General features: G+C 39.3%; 1 long non-coding RNA gene across 3 annotated transcripts in view; it reads left to right on the top strand.

The window, feature by feature from the left end:
* Nucleotides 1-27,514, top strand: part of LOC109563719 (uncharacterized) — a 273,799-nt gene that overhangs the window by 100,976 nt on the left and 145,309 nt on the right. For 2 of the 3 annotated variants that reach the window (XR_011568370.1, XR_011568372.1), the window contains exon 4: nucleotides 24,889-27,509. This is a non-coding gene — a long non-coding RNA (uncharacterized lncRNA). The remainder of the gene's footprint in view (nucleotides 1-24,888; nucleotides 27,510-27,514) is intronic. The other variant, XR_011568371.1, reaches the window with a different exon arrangement.

Here is a 27,514-nt window from a genome sequence, read left to right as displayed (position 1 = left end):
ATGCCAGGCTGGATGAAGCACAAGCTGGAGTGAAGATTGCTAGGAAAAATATCAACAGCCTCATATATACAGATGATAGCACTTTAATGTCAGGAAGCAAAGAGGAACTAAAGAGGCAAATAGGTGGGGGAAAAGTGGAAATAGAGACAGATTTTATTTTCTTGGGCTCCAAAATCACTGCAGACGGTGACTACAGCCATGAAATTAAAAGACTCTTGGAAGCTCCTTGGAAGAAAAGCTATGACCAACCTAGACAGCATATTAAAGAGCAGAGGCATCACTTTCCCAACAAAAGTCCATATAGTCAAGGTTATGTTCTTTCCAGTAGTCATGTACAGATGTTAGAGTTGGACCATAAAGAAGGCTGAGCACCAAAGAATTGATGCTTTCAAATTGTGGTGCTGGATAAGACCCTTGAGAGTTCTGTGGATACCAAGGAGATCAAACCAGTCAATCCTAAAGGAAATCAACTGTGAATATTCATCAGAAGGACAGATGATGAAGCTTCAGTGCTTTGACCAACTGATGCAAGAGCTGGCTCATTGGAAAATAACCTGATGATGGGAAAGATTTCAAGCAAGAAAAGGGGCAACAGAGGATGAGATGGCTGGATGGTATCACCAACTCAATATAGGTGAGTTTGAGCAAACTCCTGTAGATGGTGGAGGACAGGGAAGCCTGGCATGCTGCAGTTGACATGGTTGCAAACAGTCAGACCTGACTTAGAGACTGAGAAACAACAATAACAATCTTACCTCCCAGTAACCATAAGTTTATTTTCTACATCTGTAACTCTATTTCTGTTTTGTAGAAAATTCATTTGTATCCTTTTTAGACATATAAGCAATATATTATATTTGTCTTTATCTGACTTACTCCACTCAGTATGACAGTTTCTAGGTCCATCCATGTTGCTACACATGGCATTATTTTGTTCTTTTTTATGGCTGAGAGTCCCTTGGACTGCAAGGAGATCCAACCAGTCCATTCTGAAGGTGATCAGCCCTGGGATTTCTTTGGAAGGAATGATGCTAAAGCTGAAACTCCAGTACTTTGGCCACCTCATGCGAAGAGTTGACTCATTGGAAAAGACTCTGATGCTGGGAGGGATTGGGGGCAGGAGGAGAAGGGGACGACCGAGGATGAGATGCCTGGATGGAATCACTGACTCGATGGACGTGAGTCTGAGTGAACTCCTGTAGTTGGTGATGGACAGGGAGGCCTGGCGTGCTGCGATTCAGGGGGTTGCAAAGAGTCGGACACAACTGAGCGACTGAACTGAACTGAACTGAACTGAACTGAATATTCCATTGTGTATATGTACCTCTTCTTCTTTACCCATTCCTCTGCTGATGGACATTTAGGTTTCTTCCATGTCCTGGCTATTGTGAATAGTGCTGCAGTGAATATTGGACTGCATGCATTTTTTTGAATCATGGTTTTCTCCAGATATGTACGCAGGAATGGGATTGCTGGATCATATGGTAGCTCTATATTTAGTTTTCTAAGGAACCTCCATACTGTTCTCCATGTGGCTATACCACATGTGGCTATACCAATTTACATCCCCCCTAAAAGTGTAAGAGCATTTCCTTGTCTCCACACCCTCTCTAGCATTTATTGTTTGTTGACTTTTTGATGGCTATTCTGACTGGTGTGAGGTGATACCTCATTTTAGTTTTGATTTGCATTTCTCTAATAATTAGTGATGTTGAGCATCTTTTCATGTGATTGTTAGTCATCTTTATGTCTTATTCTTCTCCAGTAGACTGGAGAAATATCTATTTACACCTTCTACCCATTTTTTGATTGGGTTGTTTGTTTCTTTGAAATTGAGCTGCATGAATGTTTGTGAATTTTGGAGATTAATCCCTTGTTACTTCATTTGCAAATATTTTCTCCCACTCTGATCAATGTCTTCTCATTTTGTTTATGGTTTCCTTTTCTGTGCAAAAGGTTTGAAGTTTAATTGGGTCCCATTTATTTACTTTGTTTTTATTTTCACTAATTTCAGAGGTGGATCAAAAAAGATCTTGCTTGGATTTATGTCAGAGAGTGTTCTGCCTGTGTTTGCCTCTAAGAATTTTATGGTATCCAGCCTTATATTTATAACTTTCATCCATTTTGAGTTTATTTTTGTGTATGGTGTTAGGTGTGTTCTAATTTCGTTCTTTTACATGTAGCTTTCCAGTTTTCCCAGCTCTGCTTATTGAGGAGACCATCTTATCTGCATTGTATATTCTTGTCTCCTTTGTCATAGATTAGGTGACCATACGTGCATGGGTTTATTTCTGGGATTTCTATCCTGTTTCTTTGACTGAATTTCTGTTTTTGTGCTGGTACCATACTGTTTTGATGGCTATAGTTTTAGAGTATAGTCTGAAGTCAGGGAGCCTGATTCATTCAGCTCCATTTTTTCTTTCTCAAGATTGCTTTGGCTATTTGTAATCTTTTGTGTTTTCAAATTGTATAATGATTTGTATACAAATTATATAATGATTTTCTCTAATTCTGTGAAAAATGCCATTGATAATTTGATAGGAATTACATTGAATCTGTAGATTGCTTTGGGTAGTATAGTCATTTTCACAATATTGATTATTCCAATCCAAGAACATGGTATATCTTTCCATCTGTTTGTGTCATCTTTTATTTCTTTCATCAGTATCTTATAGTCTTATAGTTTATTCCTAGGTATTTTTTTTCTTTTTTATGCAATGCTAAATGGGATTTCCCCCTTGATTTCTTTTTCTGATCTTTTATTGTTTGTATATAAGAGTGCAAGAGATTCTGTGATTTAATTTTGTCTTCTGCAACTTTACCAAATTCATTGGTGAGCTCTAGTGGTTTCCTGGTAGCATCTTCATGGTTTTATATGTATAGTATTAAGTCATCCGCAAACAGTGACAATTTTAGTTCTTCTTTAGCAATTTAGATTCTTTGTATTGCCTTTTCTTCTCTGATTGCTGTGGCTAGGACTTTCAAAACTATTTTTGAATAATGGTGAGAGTGGACATCCTTGTCTTGTTCCTGGTCTTAGGGGAAATGTTTTCAGTTTTTTACCATCAAGAGTGATGTTTGCTGTGGGTTTGTCATGTATGGCCTTTTTTAATGTTAAGGTAGGTTCCCTCAATGCCCACTTTCTGAAAGGTTTTTTTAAAATCACAGATGGATGTTGAATTTTGTCAAATGGTTTTTCTGCATCTTTTGAGATGATTATATGGTTTTTATTTTTCAGTGTATCACACTGATTGATTTGTGGATATTGAAAAATTCTTACATCCCTGAGATAAAGCTCACTTGATTATGGTATACGATCCTTTTAATGTGTTGTTGTATTTGGTTTGCTAGTCTTTTGTTGAGGATTTTTGCATCTATGTTTATCAGTGATATTGGCCTGTAATTTTCTTTTTTTGGTGTGCTGTCTTTGTCTGGTTTTGGTATCAGGGTGATTGGTAGTTTTGTAGAATGAGCTTGGGAGTGTTCCTTTCTCTGTAATTCTTTGGAAGAGTTTCAGAAGGGTAGGTGGTACCTCTTCACTACATTTTGAGAGAATTTGCCTGTGAAGCCATCTGGTCCTAGACTCTTTCTTTGTTGGAAGATTTTAAAATAACATTTAAATACTTGTGATTGGTTTGTTCATATTTTCAGTTTTTTCCTGGTTCAGTCTTGGAAGCTTGCATCTTAGAATTTATCCATTTTTTTCTAGATTGTCCATTTTATTGGTGTAGTTGCATGTAGTACTGCATCTTAGAATTTATCCATTTTTTTCTAGATTGTCCATTTTATTGGTGTAGTTGCATGTAGTACTCTATTATGATCCTTTGTATTTCTGTGGTGTCCAGTGTAACTTCTTTGTCATTTTAATTTTATTGATTTAAATCCTCTTCCCTTTTTTCTTGAGAAGTCTAGCTAAATGTTTACCAATTTTGTTTATCTTCTCAAATAACTAGTTTTTAGTTTCATTTATCTTTGCTATTGTTTTCATCATCTCTATTTCATTCATTACCACTCTTAATTTTTATGACTTGTTTCCTCTACTAACTTTGGGTTTTGTTTGTTCTTCTTTCTCTAGTTATTTTAGGTGTAAGAAAGAGTAGGATGTTCAGGATTTTTTTTTCTTGAGTTAAGATTGTATTGCTATAAACTTCCCTCTTAGAACTGCTTTTGCTGCATCTCATAGGTTTTAGATCATTTTCTTTTCATTGTCATATGTCTCTAGACATTTTATGATTTCCTATTTGAGTTCTTCAATGATCCACTAATTATTTAGCAACATGCGATTTAGCCTCCATTTGTTTGTGTTTTTTACAGTTGTCTTTTTTTTTTTTTTTCTTTTATAATTGGGACAATATACAGCCTTGACATACTCCTTTCCAGATTTGGAACCAGTCGTTGTTCCATGGCACGTTCTAGCTGTTGCTTCTTGACCTGCATACAGATTTCTCAGGAGGGGCAGGTAAGGTGGTCTGGTATTCCCATCTCTTTAAGAATATTCCACAGTTTGTTGTGACAGTCAGAGGCTTTGGCATAGTCAATAAAGCAGAAATAGATGTTTTTTCTGGAATTCTCTTGGTTTTTTGATGATACAATGGATGTTGGCAATTTGATCTCTGGTTCCTCTGCCTTTTCTAAATTCAACTTGAACATCTGAAAGTTCTCGGTTCATGTACTGTTGAAGCCTGGCTTAGAGAATTTTGAGCATTACTTTGCTAGCACGTGAGATGAGTGCAATTGTGCAGTAGTTGAACCTTCTTTAGCATTGCCTTTCTTTGGAATTGGAATGAAAACTGACCTTTGCCATTCCTGCGGCCACTGCTGAGTTTTCCAAATTTGCTGGCATATTGAGTGCAGCACTTTCACAGCATCATCTTTTAGGATTTGAAATAATTCAGCTGGAATTCCATCACCTCCACTAACTTTGTAGTGATGCTTCCTAAGGCCCACTTGACTTTGCACTCCAGGATGTCTAGTTCTAGATGAGTGATTACACCATTGTGATTATCAGGGTCATTAAGATCCTCTTGTATGGTTGCCTTGTATATTGAGGTGCTCTTATTTTGGGTACATATATATTTAAAATTGTTATACCTTTTTCTTGGATTGATCCCTTGATCATATGTAGTGTCCTTCCTTGTCTCTTATAACTGTCTTTATTTTAAAGGTCTATTTTGTCTGATATGAGTAGTGGTACTCCAGTTTTGTTTGATTTCTATTTGTGTGGAATATATTTTTCCATCCCCTCACTTCCTGTGTGTATTTGTCCCTAGGTCTGAATTGGGTCTTTTGAAGACAGCACATATACAGGTCTTGGTTTTGTATCCATTCAGCTAGTGTCTTTTGGTTGAAGCTTTTAATCCACTTACATTAAGGCAGTTATCAATATGTAAGTTCCTATTACCATTTTCTTAATTATTTGGGTTTGTTTTTGTAAGTCTTTTATTTCTTTTATTTCTCTTGTGTTTTCCACCTAGAGAAGTTTGTTTAGCATTTGTTATAAAGCTGTTTTGACAGTGCTGAAATCTCTTAGCTTTTGCTATATTTCTTATTTAAACATGTCTACTATTTAGTAAAAGCCATGGTTATCTTTGAGTTTGTATTCTTATTATACTTAAGGGATGAGAAGATGTGGGTATTTCTTAAGCAGTTCATCATGGGAGAGTTTGAATTAATGGGTGTGTTCTTGTTAGAGAAATTTGTATTGGAGGTAAGTAAGATTACTCTAGCTAAACAGTGTATTGTAAATGTTTTTGAACATAAATATGGAAGAAATGCATTTAACCCTGTGATATAAGAATCTGGTGTATATAAGAATCACACACACACACACACACACAGACATGTACACACTTGAAACAAAGATTTTATGAAATAATACTATTATATGTAATACTCCCCAATATTGTCATTGTATTACTTTCTATATTGGAAAAGACCCTGATGCTGGAGAATACTCTTGAGGAGGTCAACTTAGTCCTAAAGGAAATCAAATTATCCAAAAGGAAATCAACCCTGAATATTCATTGGAAGGACAGAGGCTGAAGCTGAAGATCCTATACTTTGGCCACTTGATGCAGAGGTGACTCACTGGAAAAGACCCTGATCTTGGAAAAAGATTGAGGGCAGGAGGAGAAGGGGATGACAGAGGATGAGATGGTTGGATGACATCACTGACTCAATGGACATGAGTCTGAGCAAACTCCAGGAGACTGTGAAGGACAGAGAAGCCTGGTGTGCTACAGTCCATGGGGTCACAAAGAGTTGGACATGACTGAGTGACTGAATAACAAATAAACATAGATAGGATATGTATTTCTTTAAAATAAGGTAGTCAAACTGATTAGGTTGCTTTTACCCACAGTGAGTTGTACAGTTTGGAAAATGTTGGTTTAGACTTTCGTAGTTCATATCCTAGAGTTCTTAGAGCCATAAAATGTCATGTGTGGATTTGTTTTTCTGGGGAGAGAGTCCTTAGGTTTTATCAGATTCTCAAAAGGTCTAGGGTCTCTGATGTAAAGATACATAAAAGATACATTTATCAGATCTGTCTTCTCAGCTTAATTTCTTTCTTAGCTTTTACTGTGTCACCTCTCCTCTTATTTTGCTTCTTGTTATCCCCAGCTTCACTAAAATCAGATTCACTCAAGAGTTCCTTATGGATAAAGAAATCACGTGTACTATTTTTCCATCAGAATGATAATAGCAATAATAAAAGTAATATCCATGAATTTAAAATTTATTCTTTGTTAAGGACTGTACTGGAAGCTTTAAGTATTTTTACCTTGAATTCCCATGATAAATGCTGCAGGGTAGCTTTTCTTATTCCAATTTTTTTGTACATAAAAGCTGAGACTGAGGTAGGGTGAGCGGTATGTCTGAATTCTCTCAAGATAGAGAAGGATCCTAAAACAGAGTCATGAAACTCTAAGAAAATATACTGTCTACCACCACATGCCTGGCTTAATGGGAAACATCTTTATAGGTTGTATTTTTCAGTTGAATTAGGGATTGAGGTTGTGGATGAGAGAACTTAGTCATGCCAGTGTTAGTATACTGGAAGGGAGTGTGAGGCTTAGTCAAGGGAATGGACCCTTCATTGCTGAAGGGCCCTGAAGGAATTGCTCACTTTAATAGCTCAGGCTCTGGGCTTCTGACTCTGGGAAATTTCTGAAACTGACCCTTTGGATCAAGAGCTCACAAATCCATAGCCTCACAGGGCTGGTTTCGCACTTCTCTGAAAAGAGCCATCATCAGGTGAAGGGAAACAAGAACCTTCCAGAATGTCCCTGGAACCTCCTCTTACTCCATAACTGATTTTTCTACCAAAAAATTATATTAATATCAGAAGGAGATTCATAAAAATGAAGTTTTTGGGACCGTGGCAAGACAGCTTAATTCATTGCCCTCCGAATATGTGATTTCAGAGCAATCACTGATGCTTTTGAGTGCTTCCTTTGTGCCAAGGACTCTCATAAGGTGAGTTATTAGGTGCTTTCATCAGAATCATTTCCACATACAAATGGGGACACGAAGGCAAAGGGACATTAAGAAATCTGTTCAAGGATGCACAGCTGATACGGGGCAGAGCTAGGATCCTAGGCCTGTACTCTAGTCTCTAGGCACACAGACTCTTAGTAGTGTCTCCTGGGAGAGAAGCTTATGAGGTCTTCAGCTGGAATATAGATTTGGTACCAACATGGGTCAAACTCATGCTGATTATTTAGTCATGCAAGATACAGCAGCTTATATGCGGTCCCCTGGGGCACCTAGTTCTTCTTGAAATAGGCTGGGAATCAACATCATAGCAGAAATATCTCCAGCAAAGAAGGTAGATTTGCTGTTGCCTTTTTGAGGCCTCTCACACTGAGAAATGCCTGCTGACAGATTTTTTTGTGTTTGTTCAGTGAAAAAAAAGAAACTAGTTCAGTGTAAGTGAGCCTCCGCAAGCAAAAGCACCTAGTAAAAAAGGCTTCATTTTTATTAACTGATAGAGAGAAGGCTACACAGGTTTTCACTTTTCAAAGCTTCCACATTTCATAGAATTTCCAACTCTGCTTTCAAATCAGAAGAGAAAACACACACACACACACACACACACAAGCCAGGAGGGAAAAGTAATTCAAAATAAAAAAGGAGGACAGAGCAGCATGTTTTTAGAACTTCAGATAAAATTTTTGTTTGAGGGAAAACTTTCAGAGAGAAATAGGAGGAAAAAAAAATCTTTTGAGAACAAAGCAAGAAGTAGTTTAAAAATGCAATTTCAAAGAACTATCAAAATTTTCAAAGTAATGCAGAAATGAATTTTCAGTTGCATTTTGAAATTAGCCAGGTATCCATTTTCGCATGAGGTTGTATTTTTTCAGAGACTAAAAAGGTCCTCAGTGCTGTTTTATCTCATCTTTTATTATTTTAAAATAATTGTTCATCTCCAAAGAGACTACTGATGTGTTGATGCATTATCACAACCAGAGAGGCTCCTCTCTAACTAAAAGACAAGAAGCTATGAGAGTAATGGGTTTGAATATTGTGAAAATTGGTGTTTTCTTCCTCAAGCAGAACTCATATTCCTACCTCAGGGTGGAAAACCCATTTTATTGCTCAGTATCTCTCTTAATCCCAAGCAGTGATGTTGGCGTTCTGATTGTTCTATAGAAAGATCATATATGCTGATTATCCAGTATCGCCAGCATGCATTTTTCTTTTTTCCTGTAGGGTTACTAGGTTGTGTCAGTTTTTTTCTCTTCTTCTTTTACTTTTGTCACCTGTGACCGATTGCAGTAAAAATAGCAATCTGATGTCTGGAAGAGATCATGACCACCTGGCACCTGGAGATCAAATGAGTAACAATCTTATGACCTTCCTCTAGCCATTTCTCTGTGGTGCCATGAGAAGTGCTCTGGAATCGGAGTGCACAGGGCAGTCATTCAAAAAGGTGTGGACTGGCTGCTTACCCCAAGATAGGGGGAAGCAGGACTGAAGAGGCTCTGTGCTTCAAACTAAAGTTTGGGTTGATTCTAATACTGTTAATTGCTAGTGATTAAAAAACGTTTTTTGGAGGCAGGGAATGGAGTAGCAGTGTTGTTGTTGTTTAGTCACTAGGTCATGTCAGACTCTTTTGAGACCCCATGGACAATAGCCCACCAGGCTCCTCTGTTCATGGGATTTCCCAGGCAAGAATACTGGAGTGGGTTGCTGTTTCCTTCTCCAGGGGATCTTCCAGACCCAGGCATGGAACCCACATCTCCTGAATTGTCCAGTAGATTCTTTACCAATGAGCCACCAATTCAAATAGTTTTACATCTTTAGTAGTCTGTCACGTTAAAATCAGGGTAACCTTTCCATAATAAAATATACTTTATAAAATCACTGGCTATTATGAAAACCATGTCACATAACCCTGAAGCACGCCTTTTAGGCTTGGTGGGTGATGTTTATTGGTGGGAAACTCAGGGAGGCAAGAAAAATGACTGTGTTCTAAGTCAGTGCACAGAGATGTGGCAAGGCTAAATGTCAGATTCCAGGATTGGGATTCTAACACTTGAACTGGAGAGCCTGTAAGTAGTATGATTATGGAAGCACTGGTTGTCTTCTGATTTGATCAAGATCAATAGTCTCATTGTAGCAAAATCTTGGCTCCCACCCTAATCCTCCAGATTAGCATTCATGGTTAGGGGAGCCCCCAGTGATGTACCCCTGATGTAATACGGGATTTTGGGTTAAGCCCTGCAGTTGTATGTGTGACGCAATGAGGTAGTTACCACAGCTTTCACTCTGGTGTGATCAGGGCACTGGGCCCCTAGCCTTGAAATTGACCAGGACTTATTTTCATAGCACTGCTCATGGCTGAATTCCAAGGAGTTTGTAGGAGGGCAGCACTTTTTTGGGAGGCCATTCTACAGGTGGTCAGTCTTCCATATATTTACTCTTACTTCCCATAGAACTTCAGAGATAGAGGAAGAAACATAGGATGTTTTGAGCAAAAAGATTATTACCTTAAAAGGATAAAATGTTGGGGGTGGTTTCAGATTTCTACTGGAGACATTCACAGTTGGGATCAGTGAAGCCTTTCCCTCTCCCCAACTCCCACTGTTTGCACAAATTCCAACATGAGTTTTAAATGTTCACAGGCCATAGGATTGGGGGAGAAAGGGTACAAACCAAGATTTATGTTACACCACATTGTCTTCTGCTCAGTGCATACTTCTTTCTTCCTGTCTCCCTGTCTGTCTTCCTCTCCTAGTTTTTCATTCTCTCTAGCTATGTCTTTTGAGAAGGTGATGCCACCCCACTCCAGTACTCTTGACTGGAAAATCCCATGGACGGAGGAGCCTGGTGGTCTGCAGTCCATGTGTTCTCTACGAGTCGGGCACGACTGAGCGACTTCACTTTCACTTTTCACTTTCCTGCATTGGAGAAGGAAACGGCAATCCACTCGAGTCTTCTTGCCTGGAGAATCCCAGGGACAGAGGAGCCTGGTAGGCTTCCGTCTACGGGGTCGCACAGAGTCGGACACGACTGAAGCGACTTAGCAACAGCAGCAGCAACAGCTATGTCTTATTCTCACCTCTGTTTTTTTTTTGTTGTTGTTGTTGTTTTCTCTCTGTTTCTTCCAGTTTTTTTATGCTTATTTTCATGTTAGTCACAGAGAGTGCACGCTAAATTGCTTCAGTTGACTCTTTGTGACCCTGTGGACTGTAGCCCGCAGGGCTCCCTCTGTCCATCGGATTCTCCAGGCAAGAATACTGGAGTGGGTTGCCATGCCCTCCTCCAGGGGATCTTCCTGACCCAGGGATCGAACCTGTGTGCCTTATGTCTCCTGCATTGGCAGGCGGGTTCTTTACCACCAGCACCACCCAGGAAGCCCCACATAGAATAATGGAATGAATTGCTTTTCTCTGTAAAGCTGAGGGGCTCTTCTGCTTGCAGAGTGTGCTATCATTGACATTGTTTTGGTAGCTTATCAGTATTGAATTTTTGGAGACCCTGAGGTATACCTTTTCTCCACTTCTTTATTAGTAACTATTTTTATATTCTGTTAGGTAATGCTCATGTTAGTGCTTCCCTGGTGGCTCAGTGATAAAGAATCTGCCTGCCAATGCACGATTTGACCCCTGGGTCAGGAAGATCCCCTGGAGAAGGAAATGGCAATCCACTCCAGTATTCTTGACTGCAGAATCCCATGGACAGAGGCACCTGGTGGGCTACAGTGAGGTCACAAAAGAGTCAAAACTTTGCAACTAAACAGTAACAACAATGCTAATTTTAAAGAGGTTATCTTCTTACCTTGCCTTCCACTTTTCTCTCTAACAGCTAGAAAGGACTACCTATTAGGTTAAGTTAGTTTAGAGAGAAAACAAATGACTTGGATTTGTTGTTGTTAATTCATATGACAACCAGTGGACATAAGCAATGGTTCTAGTTTCCATTTGTAAAAGGTGAATAATAGTGAACTGTTCAAGTCCTGTCGTGGTCACAGGTGCTTATACTGGCTATACTTAGAGCGCTGGGATGCACTGTCACTGTCAGACCGAGTCTGTCCAATCAGGAGGTGTCTTTGAAGCCATTGAATCCTATTAGAAGATATTGCTGATTGCATCTGAGCTGTTCCACATTGATGTTTACTGAGATGTGATGGTGAAACAGTGATGGATTTTTTTCCTTTTCTATTACTTATCCATCACAATTCCTTGTGTCTTGAACCCAAGGAAAATGTAATACTATTGACTGTATGAGGACTTGGCCTAAGCTTGCTCTGAGAAAGTACATTTCCCTCCCTCCCTCTGATGCCCTTGAGGCAGATAACAGTGGGAATATCTCATGCATGTTAAAAGTTGATATCTGCCAGAAGAATTAGTCAGCAAATCCTAGATTTATTTCCAGTCTCCTACGAATGTAAAGTGAGATAAGTCTCTGCACAATCAAATCACTTTAGGACTGAGGTGACTGAGGTCTTTATTCTGCCCAATCAACGAATGGCCTGAATGAACTAGAAGGCCCATGTCACTGAGAGCAATCCTTCAAGACACTGATTTAGCTAAATTACCTTCCACCTAATAGTCAACTTCAAGTAAGACATCATTAGAACTCATTTAATGAAAATGTGTTCCCTGAAATTTCCCTCTGCACTAAAAATTCTTCATCAGAAAATGAATATGACAGATGGTGGACATGAAAACTAGCCAGAGTTGCCTCTGAACTCTACCTAATGCTTGATAGTTAACAGAATTATAGGCACAAAGAATGTTAAAATGTTTTCTTTGATTTAAAAACATAATAAAATCCTTTAGCTCCTTTTGGAGAAGGAAATGGCAACGCACTCCAGTATTCTTGCCTAGAGAATTCCACGGACAGAGGAGCCTGGTGGGCTATGGTCCATGGGGTCACAAAGAGTCGGAGATGACTGAGCGACTATCACTTAGCTCCTTTATTTATAAAAAATGTTTCATTGCGTGCCTTCTATATACCAGACTTATGCTAAACACTGGACAACTGGTGGTTGGTCATTCTTGTGATAGACCATCTGTACTATAATTCGTATTCCAAAGAGCACCCTGGAACACAAAATGAGTCAGTGATATTTTATAATAGAAGATGTCAGATTTTGCCTCTTCAGAGTAAGCAGTTTTTAGCAGTGGCACACACTGTCACAAGAGGTGAAGCTGAAGGTGTGAAATGATTTTTACCTGAAGAGTGTGATGGAAGGTAATGGAACCAGTTTGAGACAAGAAGTCTGTGCTATCTAAGAGTTAGCCTGACTCGATAAGCAGCTGGACATGTATTTCCCAGTCACCAAAGGACAAACACAAGAGTGAAGGTGAGGAAAACAGAGGGGCCTGATATTGATTGAGCACCTTTCTTAGTGCAGAATCTTGTTCAATCTGCCTAAGAAACCCGTGAGATATGGGATATCTTCAATTTCTTCCTCTGTCAAGTAGTATAATCATACTATTACCTAATTCTTGAAAACGATCATCTCTGAGGGTTCGTATGAACATTAAGTAAGATACAACATGAAAAACAGAGCAATTCCTGGCACAAAGCAAGAACCCAGTGCAGGAAATAGATTATTATGTTCAATATAAAACAGCATGTTTGGTGTAGGGGGGATAGTGACAGGAAAGTGAAGAGAGAAAACAGTGGGGCTGGAGAGAAAGTTAGGGAGAGAACACTGACTCTCACTACCTAGGACTATCCCTAGGGAAAAAGGAGGTGCATAGGGCAAAAATTGTCCACGACTTCCTTCTCATTTGTCTGCCCCTCTTCAACCCTCATCTCAAGGTCTGGCTTTCCACGTGTCCTATCTGTCCTCTTGTTCGCAGTCCATGTTTTTAAGGCTATGGTCCCTAACCCCCGAAAGACTCTTGTTCCTATTTTTCATTAGTCAACTCATGTCTTTGTTAATTTGAGACAAGGATTTACAAGTTAGTCTGCCAGTGGGTGGTGTCGTGTATTCTCTTTCAGGGAATGCATTTATATTTCATTAGGTGGCTTACAGAGACCAAACCTCAAATCATAGAAATGACCCTATGAATGAGTGTTTTAGCTTCTGTCAGGATGATTTTAGAGGCAAAATAGGTGAAGTTATTCTTTCCCACTGTCAGTCACATAAAAATCCATTATGTCTTCTGCTTTCTGGGACCCCTCTCCCTCCAGCACCTTTAAATATGTTAAAATGTCAAGTTCATCTTAAAGGCCGTCTGGCTAATTTCTGAGGTGGCTCAGCTTTGGTGTTTAGGAGGAGAAAATCAGAGAAACCCCAGTCCTTAGCATTCATTCCTTCATTTCTTCACATTTTGAAGGCTCTTTCATGTTTTATAGATTGTGCTATGTCTCCAATAGTTTAATAGCCTTCTTATGGAAGGAACAGAATTAGACCACTGTCACTGCTTCAGGGGGAGAGAATTTATAATATATTGTATTTTGATGAAGCTTTATAACCGGATGAATTATTTTTCATTCCCAAGAGGCTCTCTTTATTCAATGGCTACTAGACATCCATCATGCTAATACCTTTTCGAATTAGTCTTTTTGGATGAGTGTTTTTCATGTGGCTCAGGGCTTTGCATCTGTACCCCAGTGCTCAGCTAAAGGAGAAACTCTGGGTTAAGTTTTTGCAATGCTTTAGTTTTACATGAGAGTATTCAAGTCACATTTCTAGCTAGGTTTTAGGGAATTACATTAAAGAAATTAAAAATTTGCACACCATTAAACACTTTCTGATTCATGTGGCCTCATGCTTTGAAGCTTCCCAACATTTTTATCAACTTACTTTGTGAAGAAATATATTGGTCTGGTCTGAAATACACTTTTTTTGTATCACTTGGAAAAACAGAAAGAAATTTCACTCCTTTACACGTCTTTTGTTTCTGCCCACTGTATAGCTAAGCTATTTAAAAGTTACCTCCTCTACTCTTTCCAGAATTAAAACTGAGAATATCACTTCTGTTTTTATCTGCAAACTGTGTGACTAACTAAAATTATATCCTTGCAATCATTAAGAGATTTTTGACTAACCCATTAGGAATTTATAAATAAGGTGTCAATTTTTTTTTCAAATGTACTTTCTATGGAAGCAAAAGCTGCTTCTTGTACCAATAAGAATACTTTTTAAGACAGAATTTAGGCTTTCTAGAAGGTCTCTTTTAAAACCTCATGGAGGAGCAAACACTCCAGGAAATGTTGCTGGAAAATACTTTTGGTTTATTCTGAGATTTTCTAAGCAACTGTATACAAATCTGGCGCTGGAAAACTGTTTTTCCAAGATCTGGAATAGTTGCTATCAGCTTCTAGGAAGAAAATCATTTTAATAACAGTGGACAACAGTGGAATCTTCCTGAGGGCTGAAATGATATATATGAAATAAGGAACAGTACTTGTGAAGTTTTGGTACTATTTTGTGTAGTTAGGTGAATTTTCTTGTGCTTACATTGGCTGAGAAGGCTTTTCTTAGGCAATTTTCAAATTAAGATTTTATGATGGCTCTCTTAAAAGAGACCTAGTTCAACTTTTCCATTCTCCTTCCAGCACCTCCGTAATTGGGGAAAATTGCACTTCTAACCCCACAAGCACAGTATGAATAGGGTTTGAGGATGAAAGACATAGAAGGAATGATGAAAGCTATCTCCCAACTTTCTTAGGCAGCTAATGCTGACCAGAGCTTAAAGAACTATTTTTAGAATCTGTTAAAGGAAACTGTTCAGAATTCTATTTTTTTTAAATTAAGATCATAAAAAGGGAAAGAATTGAATCTCCACAGTACAAGCAATGATTAGTACACATACATATTTTATTTAGATGACAAACATAGTCTTCAAGCTTTAATGAGAGTGTTGTACTTACCAGAATGCAATTTAAACTACATTTTTACCTTTTACACCTCTTCCGTTAACTCCTGGTGGATGGAACTTGGGTCCTCACAAGTACTGCTGGCAAGGATTTTTAAGGTAGCCATCAACAAGAGCGTTTATGGGCACCCTGCTTTGGTAGACGTTCAGGGTGTTAAGTAATATCCAGTAAAGAGATAGTTACATCGTGTCCCTGCCAGGAATAGCGGCTGTAGGAGCATAGCTGACACGTACACTGCCCTTCACATCTACATGGCGTGGAAATCATTTTTCTCTGGAGATTGTTAGCCAAGAAATCTTTATTTTCTGTTCACAGCACTCTAGGTTATCTCTTAGTGCAGTTTCCAGATCTCACTTAGAATTTTACGTGGTAAAAAGGCAACAAATGCATGACAGGGCTAGAATAGTCTTACATTTTCTTATAACTTATTACAGTTGTAAATGTTTCTAAGACTTTCAATTAGCCAATTATCTCACCATAAGTATGTATATGAGTCTGCAACTCTGCTAAGACTTCTGCATGTTTAACTGCACAATACTTATGGCCCTAGACAAGTATTCTTATTTCCTGCATGGAATTGCAACGTTCAGAGATGGTAACTTGCCCAACTGAGATCACACAGCAGACAAACTAGTAAAGCTACATTTTCTTGATTATAAAGTCTGTGCTCTAACTCAGCATATTTCAGCATCCTTCACATTGGGCTCCAGCTGTCCCAGCAACAACCCATACCCTCAACAGCTTGCCTTGAGGATGAGACCTGAGGGCTTTAGTACTGGCAGCACATTGATTGGGAAGCTTGGCTGTAGCCCAATATGTATATCTTCTCCCCTAGGCAGTGCCATTGTACTTGCTTCTTACACCCAATATATTCCGGCCTTAGCACTCTTGCAAGGCTGATGCCATTGTCAAGGTTAGAGAAAGAACCACGGTTTTCTGAATTTCTCATTGCCCTCTGGCTGCTTCCCCCTTAACACTTCTTTCTGTTTCACCCTTATTTCCAAAATTTTTATCCATTCTTCTCCATTTATTAGAACTACCACATTTATAGTATATTTATCCCAACAAGGAATTAGGAGGGAGCTGCTTGAACAAATTGGTTCAAAGTTGTAAATGCCTGATAATCTCCTACCTACCAGGGACACTTGCTTATTAAACAAAAGTAATTTTTGCATGTTGTGATTTCAGCCAATATGGGGGTGATAATTTGGGACTGAGTACTAAATATTCTTCATGTATAGGCTCTGGGGAACAGGCAGCTGAAAGAAACCTGAACAGCCTTGGAGGTCTCCTTCTAGCTGTTAGCCTGGCAGGAAGTGACTCTTATAGATGGCCATTCATGAGCTTTGATGCCTCAATTCAGGCAGGTCTTTAGAAGAGGGTCAGAGCAGCTTTATGCCTGTTTCATTTTCCTTTTTCCTTCTGACAACTAACTCCTGAAATATTTGGTGAGAGTACGTGAAGGATTTGGAGAGGGAAATGGCAACCCACTCCAGTATTCTTGCCTGAAAAATCCCATGGACAGAGGAGCCTGGCAGGCTATGGTCCATGGGGTCGCAGAGAGTCAGACATGACTGAAGCAACTAAGCATGCATGCGAGAGTGTTAATAATTTTCAGTCATTAAAGTCACTTACTTACAAACCATTCCCAATTATGTTACAGCACAAAGCTAGAAATACTCATTTTAAAGAACTGGCTTAATTTACCAACCTGGAATACCTCCTCGATGGCCCCACACCCTCTCCAGATGCTCAGTTCTTGCTTCCTGTAGTGTAATCAAATCTCTATCTGCTTAGAATCTTGAGTCATAGAGGAAATACTGTTCCAAGGTTCAGCACTGAATCATGCTTAGCGACTGGGAACTCATAGAAGCATCATAGTAGAGTATTAGAAGAGCATGTTCTTTGACGATAGTCAGAACTGAGTTTAATCCCAATTTTTCCACTTATTATGTAATGTGTGATCCTGAATGCATTTCTTAATCTTGGTTTCCTCTTCTATAAACTAGAGTAAATAATATATTACTTTCAGGAATGTGTGTGACAGTTTAAATAGCAAAATAAATGTTAATCTCTTTATAGTCTATTAATACCAAGGCTGTGGGGTTACTCAGAACTGACTTTTGCCCACACAGGAACAGCTTATACATTTATTCATTCATTCATTAAAAATCTGTTGTGAGCACTGAGTGCCAGGTAGAGGCTTACTTAAGAGCCTTAATGGAATCTAGGGTCAGTTGTTTCTTAGCATTACTTCTGATGCACTGTGCTCATTTTCTCTGTGCTCATTCTTATCAGGCATATAGTTAGCTGGCATTGAACTTGAATGTTCTCTGTAAGAGAAAGTTTCTCTTCCCTGTGCATAACAAATCCCATCTCCAGGCTTATTGATGAGATAATAAACAAGAGAGGCTTTTCCTTAACTGAATAAGAAATGTCTTGCATGTATTCTCTTCCAGACCAGAAACTTTAGAGCTGGATTTTCGTATCTTACAAGCACTTGATAACTATTTTTCTAATTTAGGTTTATGGATGTATCTCGAGGTTAGGCAGGAGACTCTGGCAGTGAAGAGTCCAAGTCCTGATTCTCTGCTCTCTTCTTCCACAGTCCTGGGTTGATTTTCTAGTTGTAGAGAGCCATTTCCTTAAAAAAAATTTATTTTTAAATGGATATAATTGATTCATAATATTCAAATTTTTATTGGGGTATAATTGATTTACAATGTTTCAGGTGTACATAAAAGTGAATCAGTTATACAAATACATATATCTACTCTTTTTTAGATTCTTTTCCCATATAGGCCATTACAGAGTATTAAGTAGACTTCCTGTGCTATACAGTAGGTCCTTAATAGTTATCTATTTTATATATAATAATGTGTATGTGTCAATCCCACTCTTCCAATTTATCTGTCTCCCATCCCTCCTTACCCCCTGGTAACCATATTTTCTACATCTGTAATTCTATTTTGGTTTTATAGATAAATTCATCTTTACCCTAAAGATTAGGTTCCACTAATAAGGGATATCATATGATATTTGTCTTTCTTGGTCTGACTTACTTCTCTTCGTATGACAATCTCTAGGTCTACCCATGTTGCTGCAAATGGTGTTATTTTGTTATTTTTATGGCTGAGTAATATTCCATTATGTATGTGTATCACATCTTCTTTATCCATTTCTCTGCTGATGGACATTTAGTTTGCTTCCATGTCCTGTCTACTGTGAATAGTAATGCAATGAATATTGGTGTGCATGTACTTTTTTGAATCATGGTTTTCTCCAGATATATGCCCAGAAGTGGGATTGCTGGATCAAAACCTGGATTTTCAGTTTTTTCAGGAACCTCTGTACTGTTCTCGTGGCTGTACCAGTTTGCATTCCTACAAACAGGAAGGAAAGTAGGAGGGTTTCCCTTTCCTCCACACCCCCTCTAGCATTTATTGTATGTAGACTTTTTAATGATGGCCATTCTGACCAGTGTAAGGTGATACTTCATTGTAGTTTTGATTTGCATTTTCTTTAATAGTTAGTGATGTTCTTGTGCTTTTTAGCCATCTGTATGTCTTCTTTGGAGAAATGTCTATTTAGATCTCCCACCCATTTTTTTTTTTTATTGCATTGCTTGCTTTTTTGATATTGAGCTGCATGAGCTGTTTGTATATTTTGGAGATTAATCCCTTGTTGGTTATTTCACTTGCAAATATTTTCTCCTGTTCTTAGGGTTGTGTTTTATTAGTTTCCTTTGATGTGCAAAAGCTTTTAATTAGGTCCCATTTGTTTATTTTTATTTTCATTTTCAATACTCTAGGAGGTGAATGGAAAAAGATCTTGCTGTGATTTCTGTTAGAGAGTGTTCTCCCTGTGTTTCCCTCTAATAAAAGTTTTATAGTATCTGGCCTTACTTTTAGGTTTTTAATCCATTTGAGTTTATTTTTATGTATATGGTATTAAGATGTTTTCTAATTTCATTTTCTCACGTGTAGCTGTCCATTTTTCTCATCACCACTAGGGAGTCATTTTGTTAATGGAATAAACTGAGACTCAAAGAAGTTAGCTGGTTTTAAATGTGAAATGTCATGGCAGAATCAGATTAGCAGTATGTATTAGACTCAAATTTGGGAAATGCTCCTTGTGTTCAAGCATAATTTGGTCAGAACTATTTTGATAATTAGGACTTCCTGGAGGCTCAATGGTAAAGAATCTGCTTTCAGGAGACACAGGTTTGCTCTCTGGGTTGGGAAGATCCCCTGGAGAAGGAAATAGTAACCCACTCCAGTATTCTTGCCTGGGAAATCCTAGGGACAGAAGAGGAACTTGGTGGGCTATAGTCCAAGGGGTTGCAAAAGAGTTGGACATGACTTAGAGACTAAACAACAACAACAACAAAATTTGTGGTAATTACTTCCAGGATGCATGCATATTTGTGTGGAAAATCAGAAATGAATATCTATGAAACTCTAAAATATGCTTCACTACAAAACTCTCTTCATTCCTTATCCTGCACTACCCCTTGAAAAACATATAGCCCAGACCTGTGGATAAAGAAATCATTTACATTAAAAAAGTAACTGCTGACAGTTTTTCATTCAGGCTGATTGCACAGCTGGATAACACAATCAGTAGTTGAAAGGGCTAGGGATTTAAGTAAAAAAAAAAAAAAAAAAGGCATCCGTAATCACTGAGGGAAAAAGGTAGCTCTCTGCAGTATGGGCTGCCTGCAGCTGGTGGAAGGTGTCCACATGCCTGTGGCTACAGATATTGCAATTAATCAAAGTTTGTCTTTGAAAGAAGAGGCTATAACAAACTGAGAAATGATTGCCTTGTAGAGATTAGAGGTTCTCGAGTTCATTCACCTTCAAAGTTATTTGTTGGGCACATAATTTTCTGCAGTCAGTACCTAGTCCTGGTGGTGCAAAAATAATTGGATACAAATCCTATTCTAGAAAGATTCACAATGCTAGGCTAGAAAGGAGGTCAACACAGACAAGTGCTAGATTAGGACAAGAACTCTGAGGTATGAGGAAGGTGTTGGAGAAACAGAGCAGATTCTTTGCTAAATTTTTCTCAGTTGTCAGAGAAGATCTCATAGTGAAGAGATTTATTGAGTTAAATAAAAAAGCTGAGTTGGGGCTCTCCAAGGGTAAATGTGAGGAAGAAAATTCCAGTCAGAGGGCAGAGCACATGCAGAGAGTGGTGGGAGATCATGTGTAATAAACAGCAAGTAGCTGAGCCTGGTGGAGAAGGAAATGGCAGCCCACGCCAGTATTCTTGCCTGGAAAATCCCATGGACGGGAAAGCCTGGTGGGCTGCCGTCTATGGGGTCCCACAGGGTCGAACACGACTGAAGCAATGCAGCAGCAGCAGCAGCTGAACCTGGTGGAGCTCACGGGTACTTGGGGGTGTGTATCTGACCAGGACACTATGGGTTCTTCCCAGGGCAAACCCCTCCCCCATGTCCTCTGCCTGCCTCTTGTTTGTATAAATAAGACCTTCCCTGAGTCACAAAAGCCTGGCTCAAGAATTAATGATTGAAAGAAATGTGAAAACGTAGTGACGAAAGTAGTAGTTGGACCAGGAGAACTGGTAACAATCGATAGCTTACGGTGAACAATGTCGCATTCGTGATCTCCATACAAGATTTAGCTTCAGAACCAGGGACCAGGCTTGATCACTCAAGATCTTTCATGTAGCAGAGTTTTATTTAAGTGAAAAAGGGACAGAGAAAGTTGACACAGACATCAGGAGGGGGACAGAGCGTGTCCCCCTCACTAGTCTTATCGAGGCCTTATATACTTTGACCAGACCCACTCTCACAACATGCATCTTAAATTAACAAGATTAGAACTAGCAATAGAAAGGTCTTACCAGACCCACTCTCACAATATAGTCTTAAGATTAGTCAGAAGGTTCTTGTTAAAAAGAAATATGTGCCTGAGCAAGATACGTTATTATATTGACTAAGACAAAGCAATGTAGAAAAAAAAAACCTTTGGATGCCAGGAGCAGGAGCTCCACCCATGACAAAGGTCATGAGGAAGGAGGCTCGGCATATGCAAAGGTGGGATCGAGCCTCAGGAGTCCCCCTGGAAATTCTCGAGCATCTACACCCAAAACCAGAGTCTGCCTACTTTTTGCTTTGTGTTCCCACCTACACCTCTGACTTTACGGGGGGCTGTCCCCCACTACCTCTCTCTGAAAAAAGAGTTAACTTACAGCTCCAGTTAATAATTCCTGGGTGTGACAGTGTTTCAACCTACAAACTCCTTTGGAAGTCTTCTAGCCTGCCTGAATAGGTTTTTCTGGCCACATGTGATTGCTCAGAGCCTCCCAACTGTGAGAGGCATGAGATGTTCTAAACTGCCTAAATACAGATTCCTTTGAGGAGTTAAAAGATTGATTAGAAATTGTATTGGTGAAGGGTTTTTCACTTGTTGGGCCAATGTTTGCTGCAAGGTCTCCATATCCCTTACCTGCTGTGTCCCTGGCAGTGTATTGATTAATATAATTGGTGTAAGTAGTAGCTTTAATGTTTGTAATGTTGGACCCTTGAGTTAATTCTTTTTCTTGTTATAGCCCACCATACCTTTGCCCTATAGGAATGCAACTTCATCTAATGCTTTTGTAGGGTGGCGCCTTACTAGTCACCTTTAGAGAAAAATAAATTTTCTGAAGAAAGGGTCTTAAAATGTTAACAGGCCTCCCGGCCAGAAGATGATGCAAATCACCTAAACTTTTGCGTATGATAAGTTTGCAGGAAGAAAGCCTGGCTTACTGCATGACTCTACCCCTTCCCCCATTATCCTCTATGCATAACTTAAGGTATAAAAACTACTTTGGAAAATAAAGTGCGGGCCTTGTTCACTGAAACTTGGTCTCCGCATGTCGTTCTTTCTTTCTCCTTCTGGCTGAATTTTTTCCTCTGAGGCAGGGAAGCTCGTCAAGCCTACTAATTTTGCCTGGGCTTCTAAGATCTGACCGGGGAGGCCTTAGTGTCTCTTCTCCTTTGGGAGAACGGGAGGACGCCTGCGGCCTTTGTAGGTGACGTAAATTCCCTGCTTTGGAATTTTATTCAGCCTCTTTTCTTCACTGAATTTCTTCGCTGAGCTATCCTTATTTCACCACTTTTTATATCCTTATTTAACGTTTAATTAAGCAGTTGTTTCCTGATCCTCGCCGACGCTGTCCCTGCTTCAAATTCTCTGGATCCACTGGGGCTGGACCCCGGCAGTCCTTTTCTCCTCTTTGAGAACCCCAGGCCTCTTTTTCCTCCTCAAAGGCCTAGACTCCTTATCACCTACCTAAGAACCAGCTCTCTCAGCCACATGGCAGTCACAGAATCTTTAGTTCCTCTCTGAAGTTCCTAGATAACAGTATCTGATGCACATTTCCTAAATTGTCTTACATAAGCTAAAACCACCACCAAAGGGAAGAACTATTAATACTTGATGACACCACATAATCCCTCCAGCTACTCCTCTTAGATGGAGCCATCCACATTTTTTCCCCTGATGACCCTGGTCAGCTTTCTTCTCTATGGAAATATCCATGCAGATGCACCTTGCGACAGTCTGCTCTGTCAGTCCCTTGGCTTCCTCACAGCACAGTGCATCTAGTCCTTCAGAGTAAAACCCTGGACTGATCTTTCACTTCTTTATTTCATCTACTACATCCAAATTTTCAGCAAATTCTTAACCTTCATATTAAAATATCCTGAATTCAGTGTTTTCATTTCCTCTGGCTCTACCATCTTAATCTTTTGCCTAGATCACTCAACCTGGGCCCCCGCTTAATTGATCTCTTCCAGCTTTTTCTCACTTTCACAGTCAAAGGGATTCTTATAAAATATTAAGTCAAACAATCTCACTCCATGCTAAGGACCCCCTGAAGAGTTCTAATCACTCGTAGAACAAGATACAAAGTCGTTAGCAAGGCTGACTCAATGGACATGAATTTGAGCAAACTCCAGGAGATAGTGAAGGACCGGGAAACACGGCGTGCTGCAGTCCATGGGGTCGCAAAGAGTTGGACAAGACTTAGTGACTGAACAACAACAACAAAAGGCCTTTCTGCACTAGAAGACATCCTCAGGTCAGAACTACATTCCCACCTGCTCTGGGAGTCTTCTTTGAACCCTGCGTGCTGGATCCAGGTCCTTCTCATGCTCTCACCAGCCTGTTCTCATGCTGTGTCTGTGTCATCTCTCTCATATTGTGTTGAAATGAGCAATGATCTTCCTTCATTTGTTCACAGCATCTCTCCAGCCCAGTGCCGTGTCTCATTTGTCTTACTAGCTTGACCATATATATAGCTGGCACAGGAGTAAGTGCTCATTAAATACGTATTGAACAGAAACTGTACCAAGATGAATAAGACATGGTCTTTGCCATCAGGTTGCCCACAGGCTATTTGATTTTGAGACAGGGGTATAATACAGTGTGATAAGAGTTATAACCATTATATTAAAAAGTGCAGTTGGAGTCCTGTGTCCAGCATAGCCAATGCTAAAGAAGCAATGCAACAGTCACTGTGACTTTTCCCTGGCGAATCTGAGTAGAATTTATGTTCATTTAGGAAAAGAATGACTTTAGAGTTGTTTCATTGTTTACTGTGTACTTGCTGTGCTTAGTCGCACAGTGGCGTCTGATTCTTTGCGACCCCATAGACTGTAGTCCACCAGGTTCCTCTGTCCATGGGATTCTCCACGCAAGAATACTGGCATGGGTTGCCGTGCCCTCCTCCAGGGGATCTTGCCAGGCCAGGGATCAAACCCTGGTCTCCCACATTGCAGGCAGATTCTTTACTATCTGAGCCACAAGGGAAGCCCATTAGATTGTTTATAAAGTTATAAAGCTCTTAGAAACCCTCATAAGGCAAAAGTTACTATATAAAAGTGAAATACTAACCTCTGAACAGCAGCTGGCAAGCCTGGTTTTCACATGCGTTAAGGCACATCACTGAATCTATTGACACCTATAAAATTTCCTCCTTGTGAAAAAAAAAAAAGTTTTACAAAGGTTAACTTCTTTAATGTTCCTTTTACACTATCCTGCAAAGGGTATTCTTCTAAGTAGTAAAGGTCAGAATGATGTGTCTAATAACAGTTTTAGATTTTACTCTTTACTCGCTGGTGTTTAGGTATGTTAAGTGTTGTGTATTCTCTTTGTTGAAACTGCTGCAGCTGTTAAAATGTTTCATAAGCTTATTTGTTTTTACAGTGGGTATATTGATTCATTAGAACTGACACAATTAGCAGTGGAAAGTGATCACTGAATGTATTTTGAAGGCATCTTGGTTTGATGAAAACACATGAGTTTGGAGGGTGGATCTACTTATTTTAGAAACTCTCCTTTGCTTCAAATAAGCTGGGTAGTTTTGTGAAATTGCACAAGTCTCTTAAATTTGTTTTCATTTGTGTGGAGTCACAATACTTGCAACCAATGCAAGACAGATTTGAGAATAAAATGAGATAATATATGAGGAACTAACAATGTCTGGAGAATAATATGTGTTTAATGAATGTATGTTTTTCTTTTCTTATAGGTAAGACTTTTCTACTTAGAGTCCTCCTTGGTAAGTATTTCAAGCTTCTTTTAGATTTTACCATTTGAGAATCTAGTGTTTTTAAGCTCAACACTCGATGTTTCTATAATGCTGCTGCTGCTGCTGCTAAGTCGCTTCAGCCCACCAGGCTCCCCCATCCCTGGGATTCTCCAGGCAAGAACACTGGAGTGGGTTGCCATTTCCTTCTCCAATGCATGAAAGTGAAAAGTGAAAGTGAAGCCGCTCAGTCGTGTCCGACTCTTCGAGACCCCGTGGACTGCAGCCCACCAGGCTCCTCTGTCTGTGGGATTTTCCAGGCAAGAGTACTGGAGTGGGGTGCCATTGCCTTCTCCATCTATAATGATAATACTGTATCAACTAATACTTAATGGCTATGTAATGATTATATCATTCTCAATACATGATTACCGTCAACAGTTTCATTTCTTTCTTACTTATTTAGGTCCATTTTACAGATGAAGAAAATGAGATATAGAGAGGCTAAGTAATTTGTCCAAGGTAAAACTAGCAGACTTCAGGGTCAACCCTCAGAGTCTGACTCCAAAGTGGTGTTCTAAGAACTGCGTCTTGGTATACTATTCACTTTCTGTCCTTTCTCCCACCACATTAAATGCTACTGTGTCAGCTAAAGAGGATTAGACAGAGACAAGAAGAATCCCTTTCCCATCATCTTTATAGCTTGAAGCTAGAGCCAAAGAGCAAGAGCAGGAAGGAAAGAACATACTGCTGAGAGGGCAATGAGGGGGAGAGGTCATGGGAAATCTCAGCTACAGGAGGGGTTGTGATGGTCACTTTAACCTCAGACGCTCACTCATGGTAAAGCAGCTGGGCTGATGGTTGCCTCTAGGTCCTGGGTAGTAAGTCTCTGGAAGCTCACTGAGCACCAAGGATCATTGTTTTCTTGTCAGTCGACTTAAATCACTAAGTCTGGGTATAGTAATACCCATTTTGGGTCATCTGCTTCTAAGAGGGGTTCTGGGGCCCAGAGTAAAGGGCTAGTCTCTGTCTGCCTTATCACTTGGCTGAGTCTTTGAGCCCAGGGACTGCTCTGTTCAAATTAAGTTGTATATGCTTAAATGTTTTATTCAAATGCTGTTTTTTTTTTTTTTTTTTTTTATCAATTGAAAAAAGAATCAGAGTTTGAAGGGTAGAAGCTGTTATCCAGGACTGTTTACACCAGCAAGTCATCAGAAATCTACTGGGCACTAGATAGGGTTGTGGTCCCTGTCATTTGCCCACCCATGTAATGTGGTCAGGTTAGATGATCATCCTCAGGAAGTGGGTTCTTGAGGATCCTGACACTCAGGACTCAGGTCTGCAGGCACGCAGAACAAAGGGCATCAAGCACAATAATAACCTTTCAGGTTCAACTCCAATCTCAGGAACCTGATCCCTTCATTGACATGTGATTAGATGTTACTCATCTCTTCTGGCTGTGGCTTGAATTTTGAATCTCTAAAGAATGAATAAATGCATTATATACATTTGAACTTGAGGATATTTCAGTTATCTGCGTGGAAATTTATGCAAAAGTGGCAAACTAACAAACCACTGATTTTCACTGCATTTCACTTTTACCACCCTAAACTCTGTTTCCTAATCTCTCCTCTGAGCAGCTAGGCTTGCTTGTGAATAGCTTTTGTATTCCCTGGTGTGTAGCTTTTGGACATACTGTTAGAAGGATTTTGAATTGGATGAAATTGAAATTGGGATCTGTGTTTTAAATAGGGATCATATGCTAGTTTATTTTATGTTTTTATTTTTAAATTTTGGCTGTGCTGGGTCTTCATTGCACTGCACAGGCTTTCTCTAGTTGTGGAGCATGGGGTTCAGAACTCACCAGCTCAGTAGTTGCGGCGCTCACACTTCTCTAGTGGTAACACAGGGGCTCTCTACTTGCCCTGGGGCAGATGGGATCTTAGCTCCTCGACCAGGGATTGAACCCACGTCCCCTGCATTAAAAGGCACATCCTTAACCACTGAACCATCAAAGAAGTCCCATGGGATCTAATTTTTTTTACATGATTCCGTTACTGCTATACTAACTTTCTTCCCTCTGTTACCATGGATTACCTTTGACAAAGGACAACTGTGTACTTGTTTAGCACTATTCTAAGAGAAAAGAGTAAAATTTCCATTTATAGTTTTAGAATTTTAGAATATTAGAATTATTCATTTTAGAAATATTAGAAGTTTAGAAATATTAAAGGACTCACGTAGGTAGTAAGGGTTGAAGTCAGAAGTCTCTAAGCTTTGTGGACGCAAAAACTCATAACAAATGAGTGTACTTTTATCAACTCAATTTTCTTCAGTTTTGCCAGCACAGAAGGGTGGTTCGAAAAACCAAATGAGTCTTGGAAAATAATGTTTTATTTATCTTACAAGGGAATTAATTCTCAAAATCAATGAATAAATCTTTCTCAGATTGATGAGGAAAACAGTACAATTAAATTTTTATGATGTTTACTGAGCAAGTCATCCACTTTCAGGAATAAACACACTTTTTTTTTCCTCTTTAGTTCCATCTCAAAAGCTAACAGAATTTTGGAAAGCAGTCAAGTCTGTGAAGTTAGAGTTCGGTGGGCGTTTTGATGTGCCAGGTGAG

The sequence above is a fragment of the Bos indicus genome, chromosome 9, assembly GCF_029378745.1.
Source record: "Bos indicus isolate NIAB-ARS_2022 breed Sahiwal x Tharparkar chromosome 9, NIAB-ARS_B.indTharparkar_mat_pri_1.0, whole genome shotgun sequence".
Lineage (NCBI taxonomy): Eukaryota > Metazoa > Chordata > Mammalia > Artiodactyla > Bovidae > Bos > Bos indicus.
The sequence above is the reverse complement of the archived record's forward strand: the minus strand, read 5'-3'. Positions and strand labels throughout refer to the sequence as shown.